The sequence below is a fragment of the Eschrichtius robustus genome, chromosome 1 (genome assembly GCF_028021215.1).
Source record: "Eschrichtius robustus isolate mEscRob2 chromosome 1, mEscRob2.pri, whole genome shotgun sequence".
NCBI lineage: Eukaryota > Metazoa > Chordata > Mammalia > Artiodactyla > Eschrichtiidae > Eschrichtius > Eschrichtius robustus.
The window spans coordinates 86352137-86373947 of NC_090824.1; the positions used below are offsets into that span (position 1 = coordinate 86352137).

A 21811-nucleotide genomic window follows, 5' to 3' on the forward strand; every position below is an offset into this window, starting at 1 on the left:
GAAGCCAGAACATACATTGTACAATTCCCATTAATAAAGTACAAAAATGGTCAAAACTAACTGTGGTGTTTGATTGCATTACTAGCTCTGATTCTTCATCTTTCCTGATATCCTTGCCCTTTGCCATGTGACTGCAGCTCCTCTCACTAAGGATGTGGTGCACATTTCCCCAACAGGGCCAGGACAAGGGTGAGACAAGTAAGGCATTTAATTACCCTGGACACAAAATTTAAGGGGTCCCCAAAACCCTCAGTAATCAAGAAAAAGATTTTAATGAAATGTTTTTTAAACAAATCAAAATCAATGCAAAAAAACCCCCCATGGTGAACAAAATATCAACACTTCCAATCAAGAAATTCACCCCCTGCACCTGTAACAACTACTAGAGTATTCAGAAAATCTGTGTAGTTATTTATTTTGAACTCTACCCACAATTATGTATAAGAAAACACTTAGCATTATTTGGATCATTATTTTTAAACGCTATTAGGCCCAGACAAAATCAAAACATAAGAATATTTCCTGAACCAGCATTTCATTTGCTTTGAGTTTTTGCTAAATTTATCTTTACCTTAGCTTTAAACTGGCCTCATTTCAATGAAAAGAATATTTTTTATGATCATTGTTTTTTCAACCATAAGTTTACTGCTAACAAGTGTAAGATCAGAAGGCATGACTTTTCTATGCACAGAAATTAGATACGGTTATCATTCAGCATTGATAGTTTGAGGAGCGATTCGTTATCCAGCTGTCAACCAACTCTATCATCTACTGACCCACCATCTACCGTTCTTCATTCCGGATGGGAAGAAACTCAGCAACTAATTAGAAATGTGACTGCTATGGTTTCCCTGCTGTGGAAACTTCCTTCCCCTTTTAGCTGGGTAGGATTGATTCTGAGTTGGGTGGGAAGATCTTGTCATCAATTTGATGTCAGAGAAAGTAAGGTTGAGATAAAATGGAAAGGTATGTAGCTAATAAATAATAGCACTTGTGATTTCTTCCTGCAGCTCCCAAAGGGATAACATCTATTTGCTTTTCAAAAAGACGTACGTATGTTGTATTCTTTCTGGAGAAAATAAATTTCTCTTTAGTGTCAAATTTTCTACCTGGTCCAGGTGCCTCCCCCTCACCTGGCCCTGACAGTGCTGTGCCACACTTTCTACAGCAGAGGAGTTCTTGGCACAGTGCCAAGAACTGTATCATATCTTCTTTTTACAAATGAAGACACTGAAGCAAAGATATGTTGTCTCACTTGCCCAAAGTCACACAGCGAGAAACGAGCAGAGCTCACATTGAACCCAGCTGTCAGACTCTGGAGCATGTGCTCTTAATCACCAAAAGTTGCTTTCAAATTGTATCATAAGCTCACAATTTCAAAGGAGCTGTGACAAATCCTCTTTTACAGTGAGTAATTATTTTATAAACAGGGCTACCTCTCCCTAATTTATGGCTAGTGTAAGTCCATATTTTTATGTACATCAGGTTTGCTTAATGTGGGGAGGGGCATACCTATAGTATGAATTTATAATAAATGAGCTCATTCTGAAAGTAATGACTTAGAGCATGTGCTTGTAGAGTGATTAACGGGACTAAAGTCAATGTCTCATAGCTTAGTAGAGACTCCGGAGAGAAATGGAATAAAATGAAAACAGTGTTCTGTGAAACTGACTACTGGTACATACGTAAGCTACTCAAATGTTTTCACTGATGGGAAAAACAACAATGGTATTTCTGGTTATAAAGCTTCTTTCTGTTTGGCCCCTTCTGTACTTCCTGTTTGTAGTAGACTTCCTCCTCCTCTTGTCCTCCCCCACCAGCGTGAACAAGAGCAGAACTGTAGCAGGTTTTAGTAGATCATTCAACAGACCCCCGTCCCTGAGCTTCTTTGACTGTCAAAACACTTTAGCTTGCAGGAGGCCATGATCTTCAGTACCTGTTTTGAAGTCTATCCCACTCTCCTCCCTGGGAACCTCACAGAGCCCCCCCCCCCCCCCCCATCTACAAACAGCCTTTCCTTTTTCACTGTCAGAAGGGTTAGTTGTGAGATTTCCGGGATATGGTGGGAAATCTAGAGGTTTCCTCAAGTCCCATAATTCCTGCTCTGCTCCCTGCCCACTTGAGAAGGTATTTCTGCGGAGACCATCCTGGGCTCACATTCCTCGCTCGGTCACGACAAAAAGGTCAGGGCCAAAAGGATTCTTTGAGTGCACTTGACACCCCTGCTGAGGCTGCCTATTCTCTCTTTTGTAATTTCTATCCTTAGGAATTGCAGTTTCTGTTTTAAACAAAGTGCTGGTTCTAATCACCGATGGTGGCAACACACCCTTGCTCCTTAACCAAATCGGTCAATATTTATGAGTTTCCATTGTGGGCAAAGTACTATTCTAGGTGCATCAGGGCATGAAAAGGTGAGAATGCAGGTCTGTCCTCTGGGCAGACTGGAATCTGTCAGACGGGGAATTAGAACATACACCGCCTGATCGACTCCAATACTGTGATATGTGGGCTCTGATGAGGGATGTGAGAGTGGGATAAACTCAAAAGGTGTGACAGGCGAATTCTGATGAGGGGATACAGGGTGGCCTTTTCTTGGAAGTGGGATTCATGGGCCACTTTGAAGAAAACATGCCTCATTTCAATCCCCATCTTAGTTCTGGCATTTATTAACTCGCTCCATATTTGCCACAAGTGCATTTAATTAATCTTCCAACCGCCAGCCTTACTCCACTAGCTCATTGCCACAGTTAATGTTCCAGAGTCACCCAGACAGTTCTTGGACCAGAAGCGTTTCCTTCTTGGGTAACTGTGCACCCCACTCCCCAACATCCAAGACATTTTTCTTCCTGGACTTAGATTTTGGTGAATATTAAAATGATCTTAACTTTCACAGTTCATAGAGAAAAGATTTGGGAAGAAAGCAGTCATAGATTATATACAAATTGCGTTATTTCTTCATTTGAAAATAGTCTGGCCCAAAGAAACTCAGTTAAGTATTAGCAAACTTTTGTAGTAAAGCACGCTTACCTTTGACGATCTGGAGCTGAAGCTACATCTCTTGAAAGCAGCGCAGGACTGACAAGGCAGGGATTTTATCGAGTCTGTGTTCCCTTCTCAATCAGATACAGCTGTGACCCTCCAGGGGTCACAATTGTGAACTTGTGAGCTGGTTACTTTTAGAATCACCTGGGCAGCATTTTGAACCTGCAGTTTCTTGAGTTCCAGACCGAGAGTTTCTGTTGCAGTAGATCTGGGAATAAGGATGAGAAATTAATTTTTAAAAAGCTCTCCGAGGTTTTCTGTATAAGCCAGGTTTGGAAGTGACTGTTGTAGGGACTGTGTGATTGGCATGTTAAATTCCTGGTGATTAGTGATACTGGATTAATGCTCTCCCATGATTCCAGTTTCACGGGTCCTTACACGCATGATCTACAGCTGATTTAGGAGAGAAAAAGAATGGTTTGTTGGGCAAGGTTGATAGTGGTCACTATGTGTGAGTTGGCTGCACTTGGTTTTTTTCCATATGGGAGAACGTATCCTGTGAGTATGATACACCATCACAAAGTGAGGTTGTACATACAAAACATAATATTAAGTGACACTAGAAAAATCAATCAATCATTTGTTGCCATCTTTATACATCCCACTTTTCACTTTTCCACATTCCATTCTTTTTATATGCTTGTGATCATAATTGATACTCTTTTATCCTCCTGTTAGTATCTTCCTGGAAGTTTTCTCACATCGTTACAGAGGCTTTTTTCATTTTTCCTTTTAACACTTGTATGTTCTTGCCCGCTTTTAGCGTATCTGAGTGTACACCACATTGGTTATTTTTAATACTTGCACCAATCAATGTCCTGGAGATTTCTGAGCAGGCCATGCTCACACTTTCATATTTTGGGGATTGTTCATCGACACCACTGTTGGCTTGATGTACTTTAATGTCCGGAAAGTCACTATTAGAAGTGCTCAGCTGTTCCCTGACGCCTCTCACTCTCAGTGTAACGCATGAGACGGACCAGGAGATGGCGCTGTGGGTCAACTTTTCCCTCACATCCTGCACTGCAGGTGGTTTTCCTAGAGAACCCAGGCGAATTATCCCGAGATAAAGCTTTCATTCCTTTCCTACTGGGGCTAATGAACTGTTCAAATCTGCAAGCTAAATGAAATCTTTAAAATAAAAAAAATTTAACTTTTAGCTGGCCATGAAAGATGACAATGGACTGACTTGGAAACCTGCTCTAAAGACATCAGATCTGAACTTCACACTGAACTTGAACTAGGAGGAAGTAGTGAGTTGAGTGTTTACTGGTAGCTTCCAGTTGTTAAGAAACAGGTCAGAGAAAACTTTTGAGGAAGGCTAGAGGCCAATCTGGGGCTTCCTGCTGCCCTAAGAGAAGCACAGAGAAATGACTGCAATATAAATGGAGCTCTAAAAAATACATATATTTTATGCTTTCCTTGGTTTAACCCTGAAAATGTTGCGCAAAAGTTGCTATCTACAAAATTAGCATAAGGAAAACATCTGATGCCAAGGGCCATAGGATTTTGCCCAAGCCCTTTGTAACCACTAAAGCAGTTGGCTCACTTTCCTAGGCATTCTGAGAAAATGCTAACAGGGTGTTTGGCTTTCCTCTTGTGTATTTATAACTTCTTCTGGTATTTGTAGTTAGAATGTGGCCTGCTGGAATGGATTTTCCTTTCCTATTTGCATGTAAATAACATGACCATGACCCTGTAAATTTCCCACAGGCCATTTTAGACATAGGGTGTTGTGATCCCAGAGGTGGGGGTCTCTGCATCATCCCTAAGAGTGTCTAAGCCAATTAGCTCAGTTGGTTTGAGCATGGCTGTAAGACATCCAAGGTCACAGGAATCATCTGTGGCAAGACCAGCCAAGTTAGAGAAGAGAGAGCCTGTGTATTCCCGGCACCAAGAGGAATGTGCTCTAACCCAGGCAAAATGTGAGTTATTGGTAACATGGAAAAATATAATGCGCATGGCTCAGTGTCCCTTGATGGTTAACAGAACAGACACTCAACTCAGTGACGTCATCATCAACAGCAGAGCCCTTTTTATCTATACAGGGCAACCACCTTCCTAAGAATAAAGTTGTTTGAGCCAGTGGTTCCGGACTCAGAGATTTTATTTTGCAACTCTTTACACAACTCCCTATGTCTCCTAAATTTTTTACCCTCACACACAATTAGGAAGAAATGGAAAGATAACTCTGCTTGTGGATAGAATCAGGAAACAGTTTAACAGAGGGGATGATTCTTCCACTTGAGGGGCCCCACCAGCTGCGCAATTTTAGGGAAAACAGGTTTCTCATCATTTTTGCCTGCTTTCTGCTGTGTCTCTCTGTTAGCCACTATGAGCCAGATGTGTACTTAGGATGTGTAGCTGTTTTCTTAGGAAGCAAAATCTCATCTGAAACAGGAAATGGATTTTTCAGATAAAGGATAAATATTTGTGGTCAAGATGGAGAAGAAAGTCTTTCTGAGCTGAGTTTCTCCTGCTGGCTGGTTGAATGTCTGGCACATAGTAATAGCTCACATTCATTACTAAGGGACAGGTTCTGTACTAAGCACAATATCAGTTCTACTTCTTTTAATCCTCACAAAACCTTGTGAAGTAGGTACTGTTATATCTGCATTTTTAAGGATGAGGAAATAGGCTCTTAAAGATGAGATGAATTCCCTGGGGTTCCCTGTTAGTAAATGGCAGAGCCATAATTTGAACCCAGGCCATATAATTCCAAGGGCATACATGTTCTTAAATACTATCCTATCCTATTTGGTCTATAGCTTATCAGAGACAATCTAATTACAATCTGAATCCTATTTTTTTTTTCCCAAACAGGATGACATTCTTGTGATCCTGTACTTGGGAAGGAGGCCCAACTTCTGTGTTCATATATGCCTCCCTCCATATGTCTCTTCAATAGGCTGCAGGTATGTAGTGAGGTTAGGAATCCCAGGGTCAGTGTGCCTGATTTTTATTAAGTCCTGTGTGTGTTTAACATCTCTCCTTGGAACGGGAGGCTACCTTTCCTCTACTGTTCTCAGCTTGGGACTGTGTCAAAAACTTTGACAACAAGAAAAGACTCATTCGGTATCCTGTTACAGTGGAATACTCCACTCATTTTAGTGCTCAACAAAATGAAAGTCCTCTAGTTAATAGCAAATACCCTCCTGACTGGGCATGTAAGTCATCCATCTATTGTTACTTGAGCATATTCTCTGGCATTTCATCCATTCGAAGTATTTCCTTTATCTCTGGCAATACATACACTATTCTTGCAAAAGAAAATTCTTCCATAATTAATTATCAAGAGGATAAAAATTTCTGCCTACCATTTAGACATGCAACTTTAAAGCAAAACATAGACAAGAATTGGTTTTTAATGTTTACCTCGAACACATGCTTTTAAAAGTTTAGAACCTTGGAGGTTCATTGTTATTTCCCTGCAGAGGCCTTCCTCTCTAGGAGTATCTGCTTTGGGAAGACAGCATGGCACTTTGCTACAGGGGCTTGGATAAAGGGCATGCCATCATAGATAGAGGAGGTTTCCTAGAAGTTGGATTTGAGTTGGACCTTGAAGGAAGTGCAGAATTTGGACTGATAAGGAGGTAGGGTTCATCATGTGGAGAAAAAAGTAGGATGAGCCAAGATTAAGTGTGGAACTGAGCCTAGTGGTATAGATTAGGAAGCCTGATAGAAGTAGAAGGTAACTTGTCTATATGCTGTGGGGTGGGGACATAGTTTGAATGGATGAGGAATGCGAAATTAATGAAGGATTCAGTGGAGTTGGCAGGATACTAATGGCGATATTTTAGTGTGGACATATTTTTGGAAACCACCTACTCCTAACCTGGCATCTTACTGACGGAGCAATGGAGATTCAAGGTGATGAGGCAAACTTCCCAGAGTCTCACAGGGTATCAGTGGCACAGGGGTCATTCAGTGCTTGCTCCTTAGTCCATTCCTGCTTCTGTGCTTGGTCTGAGCATAAACGTGAAGCCATTGTAGGCTAGGAAGTAAAGAAGCTCTTCTACGGTACAGTACTAGTTTGTTGGATGTGTGGAACAGGGAGAAAATCAGAAGGAGAACTATTATTATATCGAAAGTGTTTACGGAAAAGACAACAAATAACAAGTGTTGGCGAGGATGTGGAGAAAAGAGAACCCTCGTACGCTGTTGGTAGGAATGTAAATTGATGCAGCCACTATGGAGAACAGTATGGAAACTCCTCAAAAATTTAAACATAGAACTATCATCTGATCCAGCAATTCCACTCCTGGGTATTTATCAGAAGAAAACAAAAACGCTCATTAGAAAAGACATATGCATGCCTATATGTTCACTACAGATTATTTACAACAGCCAAGATATGGAAGCAGCCTAAGTGTGCATCAACAGATGAATGGATAAAGAAGATATACAATGAACTATTACTCAGCCATAAAAAAGAATGAAACCTTGCCATTGGCAACAACATGGATGGACTTTGGGGGTATTATGCTAGGTGAAATAAGTCAGACAGAGAAAGACAAATACTATGAGATTTCACTCATATGTGACATCTAAAAAAACAAAGCAAATGAACAAACATAACAAAACAGCAACAAAGATATAGATACAGAGAACAAACAGGTGTTTGCCAGAGGGGAGGAATATGAGGGGAGGAAAGAAATAGGTGAGGGAGATTAAGAGGTACACACTTCCAGTTAAAAGATAAATAAGTGCTTGGTATGTAATTTACAACATGGTAAATATAATTAACACCACTGTATGTTATATTAACATATCAAAGTTGTTAAGAGAGTGAATCCTAAGAGTTCTCATCACAAGGGAAAAATTTTTTTTCTATTTTTAAAAATCTTGTACCTATATGAGTTGATGGATGTTCACTAAACTTACTGTGATAGTCACTTCATAATGTATGTAAATCAAATTATTATGCTGTACACCTTGAACTTACACACCTTGAACTTATACACAGCTCTATGTCAATTATTTCTCAATAAAACTGGAAAAAAAAATTATACCTCAAAAAAAAAAAAAAAAAAAGCTTGAGGTGTGTACTGTGGCCTTAACTGTTGGCCCGGGGACAAAGGAGATACTCAGATATATCAAAGGAGAAGTTGGTAGGACCCAATATAGGGCCCAAAGAAGAGAAACATAAGCTGATTGCAAGTTTCAAATTCGGGTTTCTTGCAGAATAGTGTCAGGAGGGCAAGAGGGGGAGATTCTGAGTTTGAGTCTGGATATGTTTGGTGAACAGACTTGGTGATAGACTACTGGAAATAAACATTCATTCATTCATTCATTCATTCATCCAATTAATACTTATTGAATGTGTACTCTGAGCTACTGTGCTAGGTGCTGGGTAAGTAAGATGTGCTTGGACTGGGACCTTCTGAAGCTTTCATTCTAGTGTTTTCTGATGGGGAAACATGGGCTTCGGTGAGAGGCACGGCTGGTAGCCATCAACAGCGTGGTGCTTGGCGGGTGACCTCTCGCCGGCAGTGAGTACGGCAGGGGGCTGAGGACAGAGACTGTGGACTCCCAATCATTTCAGGAAAGATGCCACCATTACTGTTGACTGAAAAAAAAAATGCACAACTTGAGAGCTGTGAGTTTCAGATTTATCTGGGGACTTACTGAGGACTATAGCCTGGGAGACAGCCTCTCAGGTAGCTCTGAGGACCTGCTCCGAAGAGGAAGGAGAGGCCAGTATGTATGTGATTTTGGCTACAGAGTATGTGCAATCCAGCATACATCTTGGTAGGTTAGTGCTAGTCATGAGGAACAGGTATTTCAGTTAATCATTTTAATGCTTTTCTAAGTATGGGAAGACCCAAGAACCCAGGTTCATAAAAAATTTTCTCCTGAAACATTATCTAACTAAGGGCCTGTTTTGCCTGTTTTCCCAAAGCACAGAGTGTCTCATCCTGTCCTTCATCCTGAATTCCTTCCAGGGTGTACTGTAGTCAGTGACTGCAGTGCTGGTGACTTAATCTTTGTAGAACCAGATGGTGAACGACATTCTTTGTTTTACAGTATCAACAGATTATGAGTTTTAAATACATTGTCCGAAGAGTTTTAAAACCATTTCCCCTCTCATTTCTTTTATTTAAATGAATTATTTGAGCTTGTCCCCGCCAAAGAATTCTCAAACATTCAAGTGAATAGAGTGAATGATTAAATGGGCTGCCAATGGGGTGAATATGTCCACTGACCCAAGATAAAAGGTGACAGACTCTAATTATATGTAAAAAAATTCCCCTGCCCCACTAGGCCGGCACCAGCCCCTTTTGTTGGTTTCATTTGCCAGGATTCTTCAAGCTTGGCCCTACTCCACCAGGTGATGGTAAGTGCTAAACCCTCTCTTTTTTTTTCTACCTAGTTTTTTTTTTTTTTTTTTTAAAGGTTTTTTTTAAAATTATTAGCACCTTTAATTATTATTTATTTTATTTTATTTTATTTTGGCTGTGTTGGGTCTTCGTTTCTGTGCGAGGGCTTCCTCTAGTTGCGGCAAGCGGGGTCCACTCTTCATTGCGGTGCGCGGGCCTCTCACTATCGTGGCCTCTCTTGTTGCGGAGCACAGGCTCCAGACGCGCAGGCTCAGTAGTTGTGGCTCACGGGCCTAGCTGCTCCGCGACATGTGGGATCTTCCCAGACCAGGGCTCGAACCCGTGTCCCCTGCATTAGCAGGCAGATTCTCAACCACTGCACCACCAGGGAAGCCCTCTACCTAGTTTTAACCCAAGCTTGGACTGGCCTTTGGGTAGATAAGGACAATGGGCTCCTAAAAGATTTAAGAGGTTAAGGACAGGCCAGGGAGCACCCCACAATCTCCTGATTAAATAGCAAAGGTAGTTGTTGGAGGTTAAGAGAAAATCTTTTTGAATGTTAGTACATACTAAAATTAGCATTGATTTACATTTTCAAAGCCTTATTTACTACTTCATTATATTATGATTAATTTTGTTAAATTTGAAACCTCTTAAAGACTCCCAGAAGCAATCATAATGTAGATCTTACAGGTGAAAGATCAACTGTTAAAATAGAATCTGTAACCAAAAAAAAAAAAAAATGGAGAAATTGTCTTAATAACTGAAGTTTTTAATAGTCTTTTCCAGAAATGTCTTCTTAGAGTGAGATGTGTATTGAGAAGAACTGTAGAAGTTCACTCTTTGAACGACTGCAATGACTGGTGATCTGAAGAAATTACTAGATTCCTCAAGGGCAGCCATTCTTCATACCTTTCTTTGTTCTGCCAACTTTCCATTCTTCTCCTTCCTGTGTACTCGTGTGTGTCTGTGTGTGTGATCTTTCCCTTTTTGTCTGTGGAAATGCTAGGTACCCCGGCACCTCCTCTTCAGTCTCTTTAACTGTGTATCTCTCTAGTCTTCCTCTCACTTTTCTTTCCCAGGACACAGAGACTCTCAGAATTTTACTTCTATCTGCTCTGACCCATTATGATTTTATTTTTAACACTCAGAATGTCATTATTTTATGTTGTAGCTCCTGTTGGGAATGGGCAAAAGTGTCTCACTGTGTCCCCCATGCCTAGACAATAATAATCTCTGCGCCTAGAACAGCTGGCAAGGTCAGCTCTGGGAACTGTGGATCTTAGGTCATAGCAGCATGTCTCAATCTTTTCTGAAGTGCCTTGTGAATAATTTTCAACCATTAATAATCTTAGCGCCCAAGTATGTGAGTGACAATTCTCAGAAAATAAAATCAGAGAGGATTGCAAGTTATCCCTAAAATCACTCATCCTCACCCTTTGCATTCCAGCGTGTTCTGGCATAGAAGAGAAAGCCACAAAGTTGCAGAAGTGAATCAGAAAGGAATATAACCACAGTCAAACTGGGTACCTACAAGCACTGTGTTCACATGTATTTTTTTTAATTTATTATTTTTAGGGGTGGGAGGTGGGAAATGCATCATGGACCTATTTGGGGAAAACAAATCCAGATTGTATTTAATAATGAATCAAGCAACCCTGAGGTCCACATCCCTTCCCTCATGAATATTCAAGTTTCTCTGAGTGACAGAGAATGAAAAGGAATTTCTACCGTAGTGTAGTTACATCAAAATGTATACACTGAACACGATTCATAATCAACTGTACAAATTTAACTTCATTACACACAGTTTGCTCTTCAGAGACCTGCCCGGACATTTTGGCCCTGCCCACTAATGGCCAGCACTTACTGCTTCTCTCTCTACCTGTCTCTGTTTCTCTCTTTTTGCTTTTCTGCTCTCCTTCTTTCCCTCCCTGCCTCACTTACACCCTCACCAGACCCCATCTTTCGTCTTCTCTCAACAGAGAGCCTGTCTTCCTACAGTGTGGCTCTCTGCCAGGAATAATGGAAATGGTGAAAAGTTTCTTGTGGTTAGAGGTGAAGCCAACAGTGAGTGAGGCTTGTCCTTCTCTCTCCTCCCCTCCAGACACCCTCCTCCCCCGGTATGCATTCAGGATGGGGGCAGGGAGCACAGGGCTGGTGGCCAGAAGAGCCAAGGGATTCTTGTTGCCTCTTGCTGCCTGCTGTGTGCTCTGAAGCAGGGATTAAGGACATTTTCTGGAGGTGCTGGGAGGATGGGAGAGTGCCAAGCAAACACGGCTCTTCCTCAGAGAGGAAGAAAGGCCCCCAAATTCCATGAGGGGCCCCCTCCTGGACTCCCAGGACACACAGGGGCCCAACAGAGTGAATACCAACATGCATTCTGGGCCCATCTGGCCCTGTTAAAGCCTTGCCCCTGTGTGTTTGGGTTAGTCCATGAGAGAATTTCCAGGACTCTTGAAATGCTTGTGGGTAACCTGGAATTTCCTGAGAGACCTGGATGCTGAGATCACTAGCCAGTTTCAGGGATCCATGCCTTCTGTGAGCGACAAAGACATTTGTGTAAAAGTGAGTCGCAGAAAAATCCTTGGAAAATTTTGAGCCTTAAATTCCCTGTAAGGCACAAACACACCAACTATAAAAGTTCTAGGCTACGGCAGAGAAGGCCTAACTCTCAATCAAGCCAGAGATATATAGGCAGCTATCACGTGTCTTTGGCTCACTCTAAAAGCCAGCTTTTTAATATTTGTGGATATAGGCCATGTGACTACAAGATCAACAACCAGTTTCTTAGTTCTCTTTGAAGTTGAAAGGTAAAGGCCTTATGGGGCTCACTGGAATGCCCAAGGTCTCCTGGGCCAAGACACAGAACAGTGGTTGAACAGTTGATGTTCTGAATAGAGACTTAATTGAATTTCCTAGCCAATGTTAGACCTAAATTCCTCCAAGGGAAAGCTCAGAAATGGCCATCTGTGCTTTCCTTTTGGGATGGATCAGAAAGGCCACTCTTATTTAAGCCTCCATCAAGCATATACACGCATACACAGAAACCCTTTTGGGGGCCATCTCTTTCCTTAACGTTCAGTAGCATCAGCATATTCCTTTCTTGTAAGATCACATCATTCTGTCATTTTTGAGTCACTTAACATATTATTCACTCATGTGCCAGATCCTTTATTAGGTAGTGGGGAAATAATCACGAGCGAGATAGTCCCAGGTCCTTGCCCCTTCAAAGTATAAAATCCCCACAAAGCAGGATAGAAGGTTCCTCTGATGCCACACCGATGGGCACAGGCTCCAGAGCCTGGACAGTACTGCTTCTCTCGTCCATCCCTCCCTCTAGATCAGGGGTCCCCAACCGCCAGGGCGCAGACCAGTGCTGGTCCGAGGCGGCCTGTTAGAAAGTGGGCCACACAGGAGAATGTGAGTGGCGGGCGAGCGAGTGAAGCTTCACCTGCCACTGCTCCCCATCGCTCGCATTACTGCCTGACCCGTCCTCCCCCGGGCCCCTCACCCCTATCCGTGGAAAAACTGTCTTCCGCGAAACCAGTCCCTGGTGCCAAAAAAGGTTGGGGACCACTGCCCTGGATACTGTGGCTTCAGGATGTGAAGGAAAAGTGTCGCCTGTCATATCAGTAAACAAAGGATGTTGTAGCCATTAAGCCACTACAGCTGGTCCCACCCTCCCATGGTGAGCCCCAAGGGAACTCCGGATGGAGACAAAAGGGCCGCCTGCTGCCAAGCCCTCAGCCACTGCACCTCCAACGGTGCCCCCTGAGGGGACTCAGGATGGGAAAGAACAGGACACTGGCCCCAGAGAGCTGAGGTGCACATCAAAGGAATGATTTCAGTGAACCCACACTCTTGCATGTTCCATACATAGAAGAGTGCTAAATTCCTCAACTTGAGATGTCTGGTTTTCTTCAATTAACAGTAATCTTTCCAACTACTTGGTCTTTGTTGCAGAAACTCCTCTATATCCTGGCTCCTCCCTCACCTCTTGGGAGCAGTTCCTCACAGCTAGCTGAGAGGCTGCATCCCGGCTTAAGTCCTCGGTTTTGTCCGCCGAATAAAACATCATTCTCAACTTTTAGGTTGCGTATTTTTTTCTTTTTTCAGTCGACAAGGATTAGCTACATCAGCCCCAACCTTGGCTCCAGTCCTTCCATTTTTGGCTTTTCTAAGGGAGATGTTTGGGAAGGACAAAGAACCTGCTTCCAAAACCAGAATGTGATGCTGTAGGCCACCCGCTTTTGACTGCCACTTGATGATGTTTTCCTAATGGTAATTGTTTCTGCAAAGCCTACAAGACTTAGATTTCCTCCTAGAAGCAAAATAAACGTGTAAATGCTATCACTGTGCTCTGACAAAGTCCCAATTTTTCACTTTCCTTCTAATCATTGTAATTCAATCCACTACGGATCCTGTGCCCGAGGAGTTGACTATCTGGTCAAGGAAACAACTACAAACATGAAAGCACCTCGGGGGAGGGCCACGCGGGGCAACAGGAGTCAGACAAGAGGTTATTCTTTTGGGCTAAAATAAGCAGTGACTGCTTCCCAAAGGGGATGACATGGGGTTTGGAGCATGAAAGAGAGCTGAAATGTGGCTGGGGGAGGCACTTCCAACAGAGGAAAAATATGTGTACAGGTGTAGAGAAGGAAGTATTTGTGGCATGCGAGGTGGCAAGGAGGAGACTGGCCCACCTGGAGCTCCGAGTTTTGTTTGGATAGAAACCCAGCTACTCTGTCCAGAGACGCCACCCAGGGATCTCCATGGCTCAGAGAGAACTTTCCATGTGGAGAGAGCAACTCATGTGGCCTTTTGCCCATCACTGCCACCACCATAAAGCCATCAAGGACAGAAATTAGGAGAAAACAGCTCATTTCCTCATCCTTTGCTTAAAGCATCCATTTTCCAGGGGCAATTTTGTAAATGAAGAATTTTCCTGTTCTAACGGATAGGTGAGTTTCTTTAATAAACAACAGGTTGAAGGAAATGATCACACATTCATACTCAATTCCCCCAGTATTCCATGGCACCCTTCACGCATCAGAATGGAAAAGCAGAGTTCCCCTAATGGTCACAGCCACATTACATGTCTGCAAAGAAGAAGACGTAAACTGCCAAGAACGACCATAAAAGGTACATTCTCTTTCGAGGTGATGCAGTCAGCACAAAGGTGTTCTGTCTGAGATTTGTAAAGCTGCTTGTGCATGAGTTGGATTGTGAATTTGACTGGCAGCCAATTGTAAGCCAGCAGTGAGGAAAACCTGTTCTAGATAGATTTCCACGCCAACATGTATGCACGGCATCACTGTGGACAAAGCTGGTAATCAAGAGTGTCCTGGGTGAGGACAACTGCATCATAGAATCAATACTGGACTCAAATACCACCACAGTCTAAGACCTTTCCAAAGAAAGCTTTCAATATTCATCACCATGAGCATTAGACAGGGCTCTATTTGTGCTGCCTGAGGTTTTCCCTTCCACAAAGATGCAGGGACGTCTTCTTGGGTGAAATATAGTTAATTCCCAGGTTCTGGAAACCTTAGGTTCATTTTTCCTCCATGTGGTCAGAGAGAAGAGCGAACCGAAGGGGTGAACCTGCTAGGGTGTGTCCAATCTAGCCCCAACCTACAAAAGGAGTTACAGAACATGGCTTTCACTGTGCCTCTTTCTGAAAAATAAGGGCTTCCCCCCACCTTTCATCCCTTTCCAAACCTCTGTCTGTCTCGTTACTTCCCCAAGTAAATCTTCCTTGGCAAGGTGCTCAAATCACGTTTCCCAGGACACGCTGTCAGCCTTCTGGCCTCATAGCTTTCTGCCTGCCATTCCCCTTGGCCTGGAGTTCCCTTTCCATTCTCTCTAGTTATCTAAATCAAATCCAGCTTTCAAGATTCATCTTAAATATCTCTTCCTCAGAGCAACTTCCCTGATCACCGCAGTCTAGTTGAAAGTCTCCTGCCCTTTAGCCACTATAGCTCGCTGAGTGACATTAAGTAACGACTTTAGCACTGTGTGTGACACGCTGCTTCGTGTAATTATTATCTGTGGGTTAACCCCCTAACTAACTCAAAAGCTTACAGAGAGGTAGAGAGGATGGGCCATGTATGACTCATTTTTTATGGCCTAATATCCAAATTTCTTTGTGTTTAATTTTTAGATACACATTGGTTCCCCAAATCAATGTAGACACATTTAAGAGGCAGGTTTTTTGGAGTTTGAAGGATTCATTGAAAAAATCAACTAGAACCAAAATAATACTCCCTCAGACCTCAAGGAAACATGCCTAGCCTTTATACATGAAAAGTTCTTTTGATTTCTTATGGAACCCAAGACGTATTTAAATCGTGATTCAGAGCTTGTGCACTGAACATCTGAAGCCTAAACAGATGTTGCATTTGACTGATATGGTAATGGATGCAAACTGGTAAAGAGAAGAAAGAAGCATATTCCCACAGCGGGGGGAGGGATGGAGGCCATCATAGACTACTACTGTAGTGACCAGTCTGGACATTGATTTGGGGTCTGTCTAGATTTAGTCCACGGAGGTATGCGGGAAAATCTTTGATCAAGATGAGGAATCGAGGAAACACCAATCTGTTTCAATCTAAACTTCTTGTAGCCTCAGCTAATCTTCCTCTGGGTGACTCTTGCTGTTCATACTTAAAGCCATCCACAGTGGACTTGATTACTTCCTTGTTTGGGGGCCCTTACACTGTACTAACACAAAATTCACTTTCTGTATCGAGATATAATTTTATTTTATTTATTTAATTTTTTTGGCTGTGTTGAGTCTTCGTTGCTGCGCGCGGGCTTTCTCTAGTTGCGGCGAGCGGGGGCTACTCTTTGTTGCGGTGCATGGGCTTCTCATTGTGGTGGCTTCTCTTGTTGTGGAGCACGTGCTCCAGGCATACGGGCTTCAGTAATTGTGGTGCGTGGGCTCAGTAGTTGTAGCACACGGGCTTAGTTGCTCCGTGGCATGTGGGATCTTCCTGGACCAGGGCTCAAACCCGGGTCCCCTGCACTGGCAGGCGGATTCTTAACCACTGTGCCACCAGGGAAGCCATGTATTAAGATATAATTCACATGCTATGAAATACATCTGTTTTAATAGTACAATTCAATGGTTTTTAGTGTATTCACGAAGTTGTACAGCTATTACTGTTAATTACAGAATAATTTTCATTAGCCTGCAAAGAAATTTCATATCCATCAGCAATCAGGCCCTATCCTTTTGTTCCCTCAGCTATGGGAAACCATGAATCTACTTTCTATCTCTAAGGAGTTGTCTGTTCTGGACTTTTCATTTAAAAGGAATGATACTATGAAACTGCCAATGGCATTTTTCACAGAACAAGGACAAAAAATTTCACAACACTAAAGACCCCAAATAGCCAAATCAATCTTGAGAAAGAAAAACAGAGCTGGAGGAATCAGGCTCCCAGACTTCACACTATACTACAAAGCTACAGTAATCAAGACAATATGGTACTGGCACAAAAACAGAAATATAGATCAACGGAACAGGATAGAAAGCCCAGGGATAAACCCACACACATATGGTCACCTTATCTTTGATAAAGGAGGCAAGAATATATAATGGAGAAAAGACAGCCTCTTCAATAAGTGGTGCTGGGAAAACTGGACAGCTCCATGTAAAAGAATGAAATTAGAACACTCCCTAACACCATACACAAAAATAAACTCAAAATGGATTAAAGACCTAAAGGTAAGGCCAGACACTATTAAACTCTTAGAGGAAAACATAGGAAGAATACTCTATGACATAAATCACAGCAAGATCCTTTTTGACCCACCTCCTAGAGAAATGGAAATAAAACCAAAAATGATCAAATGGGACCTAATGAAACTTAAAAGCTTTTGCACAGTAAAGGAAACCATAAACAAGACGAAAAGACAACCCTCAGAATGGGAGAAAATATTTGCAAATGAAGCAACTGACAAAGGGTTAATCTCCAAAGTTTACAAGCAGCTCATGCAGCTCAATATCAAAAATACAAACAACCCAATCCAAAAATGGGCAGAAGACCTAGACATTGCTCCAAAGAAGATATACAGATTGCCAACAAACACATGAAAGGATGCTCAACATCACTATCATTAGAGAAATGCAAATCAAAAGTACAATGAGGTATCACCTCACATCAGTCAGAATGGCCATCAGCAAAAATCTACAAACAATAAATGCTGGAGAGGGTGTGGAGAAAAGGGAACCCTCTTGCACTGTTGGTGGGAATGTAAATTGATACAGCCACTATGGAGAACAGCATGGAGGTTCCTTAAAAACTAAAAATAGAACTACCATACGACCCAGCGATCCCACTACTGGGCATATACCCTGAGAAAACCATAATTCAAAAAGAGTTATGTACCACAATGTTCACTGCAGCTCTATTTACAATAGCCAGGACATGGAAGCAACCTAAGTGTTCATCGACAGATGAATGGATAAAGAAGATGTGGCACATATATACAATGGAATATTACTCACCCATAAAAAGAAATGAAATAGTTATTTGTAGTGAGGTGGATGGACCTACAGTCTGTCTTACAGAGTGAAGTAAGTCAGAAAGAGAAAAACAAATACCATGTGCTAACACATATATATGGAATCTAAAAAAAAAAAAAAAAAAGAAAAAAAAATGGTTCTGAAGAACCTAGGGGCAGGACAAGAATAAAGACGCAGACGTACAGAATGGACTTGAGGACATGGGGAGGGGGAAGGGTAAGCTGGGACGAAGTGAGAGAGTGGCATGGACATATATACGCTACCAAATGTAAAATAGATAGCTAGTGGGGAGCAGCCGCATAGCACAGGGAGATCAGCTCGGTACTTTGTGACCACCTAGAGGGATGAGATAGGGAGGGTGGGAAGAAGACACAAGAGGGAGGAGATATGGGGATATATGTATACGTATAGCTGATTCACTTTGTTATAACACACCATTTTAAAGCACTTATACTCCAATAAAGGTGTTAAAAAAAAAAAAGGAATGATACAATTTGTAACCTTTTACATTTGGCTCCTTTCACTTAGGATAATGCTTTCAAGGTTCATCCATATTGCAGCATGAATCAGTACTTCATTCCTTTTTATGGTTAAATAATATTTTACTGTATGGATATCCCACATTTTTTTTATCCATTCATCAGTTGATGGATATCTGGATTGTTTCCACTTTTTGGCTATTCTGAATAATGCTGCTATAAAAACTATACAAGTTTTTTCCTTTTTCTTTTTTTTTTTGTGGACATATGTTTTAAATTTTCTTGGGTATATCCCTGTGAGTGGAATTGCCAGGTCAAGTGATAACTCAGTGTTAACTTTCTAGGGACTGTTTTCCAAAGTGACTGCAACATTTTACACTTCCACCACCAGTGCATAAGTGTTCCTATTTCTCCATAGTCTCACCAATACTTCTAATTTGTCTGTCTTTTTGATCATAGCCTTCCTACTGTGTGTGAGTGGTGTTTCATTGTGGTTTTGATTTGCATTTCCCTAATAATGTTGAGTGTTTTTTCCTATGTTTATTGACCATTTGTATATCTTCTTTGGAGAGATGTCTATTAAAATTTTTTGGCCCATTTGAAAATTGGGTTATTTTTCTTCTATTATTGAGTTGCAAGAGTTCTATGTATAGTCTCAAAATTCACTTTCAATTGCATGTTAATCAACTGATTCCCACAGCAGTTTCTTCTTACAATACAATCCTCAGCATGCTGATGTCCTGCACTGCTTTTTAACTTAAAAATAGTTTTGTCTTGCTTGACCATACAGCTTTCTCTTTTAGTACTCTCTCCTATATCTGTGCTCTCACCTGGCTCTGATTTCTACATCTGTGTGATAAAAAGGACGGCAGGCCACTTTGGGGAGAGAAAAGGGCCATTTCCTAATTGGATCTGTATTAGTTTTTATTGGTGCATAACAAATTACCACAAACATTGAGGCTTAAAATAATATACATTTATTACCTTACAGTTTCCAAGGATCAGGAGTCTGGGCATGGCTATGCTGCGTCCTCTGTCCAGACTCACACAGGACTGCAGTCGGCTGTGTAATGTTCTCAACAGAGGCTCAACTTGGGAAAGATCCACGTTCACACTCCCTCAGCCTGGCATGAGGAATGGCAGAATTGATTTCCTTGCAGCTACAGGACTCACAGCCTCTCACTTCTTCAAGGCCAGCGGAAGAGAGTTTCTCCCACCTCAGGGAGGGCTCACATCTCTCTTTTAAGGGCTTTCACCTGATTAGGTCAGGCCCACCATGGTGCTCTCCCTTTTCATTAACGCAAGTCAACTGATTAGGGACTTTAATTACATTGCAAAACTCCTTCACCTTTGCTATATTCTGTTGGCCACAAGCAAGTCACAGGTCCCATCCACACTCAAGGGGAGGGGGTCATAAAAGGGCACGAGCCACTGGGAGCTTCCTTAAGGTGTGTCTGCTACAGGATACTAGCTGAAAAAGGGTTGTCTACTAAGCAAAAAGAAACACCATGAGTTCTTTTTAAGATAATGCCATTAAATCACTTTCCTAGCTACAGAGGCTCCAAAGTTGTTCCTGTTTTACCATTTTTCATCATTTCTCAGTGACATAAAGGCTACAAAACAAATGTGCATAAATGACCGTGTAGGGCATCATGAAATTCTTTTCAATACATCACAGTCATAAGTCTCGCAATGACTGGCTTTCATTAGACAGCCTATATTTTCCATAATCACATATTAATAATGATAAAGAGAGTTAAGGCATGTATAGTGCGCTTTCTGTGGTCTGGTACTTTATGCATATTGGCATTGAATCTCCATAATCAACCTTAGAAGTGGGTATTGTTGTTTTATCATCCTGTGTTACAGATGAGGGAACTGGACACAGAGAAACTGTTACCAGAGGGAGCTGGTCAAGTGGAACTGTTACCAGCTTCTTATGGTGCATCCCATAAGAAGCAGAGCTTGGACTGAACCTAGGGAAGCTGCACTCAGACCCACCATGCCCTTTGCCACTCCAAGAGCCAAGGAGTCACCCAGTGGAGGAAGTGCACACCTGGGTGTCATCAAGGCCCTCACTCCACACAGAGCCTCAAGTGAAAACACATCCGCTAGCTCACTGTCGTCTACGGAAATGGGTCAGCAGAGGGTCTCTTGGGTCATTATAAAAACTGTTGACTGATACACACAGAGCCAAAGAGAAGAAAGTAGTTTAAAATCCTAAGAAAGCACCCTCATATGCTTTCTCCATTTTGTAAGTCACCCTTGGTCAGAGGAGAGTACCATTCACTCAAACTGCACTAAAACAGCTCATATTCTGCACGTACTGGTACGTGAAGCATCAAAGCACTCATCTAACATACTATTAAGAGCCAAGTATGTGTCAGGCGCTGTGCTACGCACTGGGGACTCAGCGGAGGAAAAGCGTCACGATTCCTCTTCCAGGGAGATAACCTTCCAGTGGTGGGAGGACACAGTGAAGAAACAAGTACAAATACAATATCAGGGTAGCCGTAGGTGTTACACCGAGAATAAGACAAGATGATGGTTGAGACTAGCACCCACGGTTACCCCTTCTCTGGATTAAAAAATAGAAGCGTGTAAATCCGTCAAGAGCCGTAATGCGTGCTTTTAATTTTAAGAGAAGAAACACCACCAAGTAAACTAACTGAGGAAAAAAGTGGCAGATGGAGCAGGCCTCCAGCTGGAGGCTGAACTCAACCAGGCCCTTGTGCACCTTCATGCCTCTCCCAGTCCCAGCTTCCACCTTTTCCTGGCTGCTTCCATCCACAGTCATCTTGCTCCTGACCACACCTCAGTCCAAATAACTGCCAGCTCCCAGAATGAACACACTGCACCTTCTGGGTTCCCGCGTTCTGCCTAGCCAGTTACCCATTCCAGGAGCCCAGGGAGCCCAGTTCTCCGCATTCCTGCTTGGACTGGTCCTGGGGTGTGAACAATACAGGGGTTATTTCATGGATACTGCACATGAACTGCTGTGTGCTCTAAATCAGGGATTAAGAACATTTTCTGGAGGTGCTGCAGTGTCTAGCCTTATTCATCAGATCCTGCTGGCTTTGCCTCTTGCTGCTGGCCCCTTGGAATTGACAACAGGTTTTGGCTTCCCGGAGATAAACCTTCACCACCTCTTCCTCCTCCAGACTCACCCCAACCGACTCCAGTCCTGAGAGCCCAGGTCTCCTCCTCTGACACTAAACCAAGGGTTCAGACTTACAAGTGAGTCTTAAAGCCAGGCCCCCCGAAACAGCATCTCCCTCTCCATTCAAGCTCCTTCATCAGTAGGTAATTAGATCTAAGCTCAGGTCCGGTCATCCACGGGGTGGTCAGAGCTTTGGTAAGTTTCAGTTACACACAGCAACTCTGGCTCCCCTCCCCTCCCTCCCCTCCTCCTGCCCTCCCTCCCCTTCCCCTCC

The 21811-nt window shown here is 42.5% G+C and overlaps 1 protein-coding gene across 25 annotated transcripts in view; it reads right to left on the reverse strand.

The window, feature by feature from the left end:
- Positions 1-21811, reverse strand: part of RASGRP1 (RAS guanyl releasing protein 1) — a 996665-nt gene that overhangs the window by 194914 nt on the left and 779940 nt on the right. For all 25 annotated transcript variants that reach the window (XM_068549078.1, XM_068549119.1, XM_068549136.1 and 22 more), the window contains one exon: positions 3028-3250. The gene's annotated coding sequence lies outside the window, so the exon portion shown is untranslated. The remainder of the gene's footprint in view (positions 1-3027; positions 3251-21811) is intronic.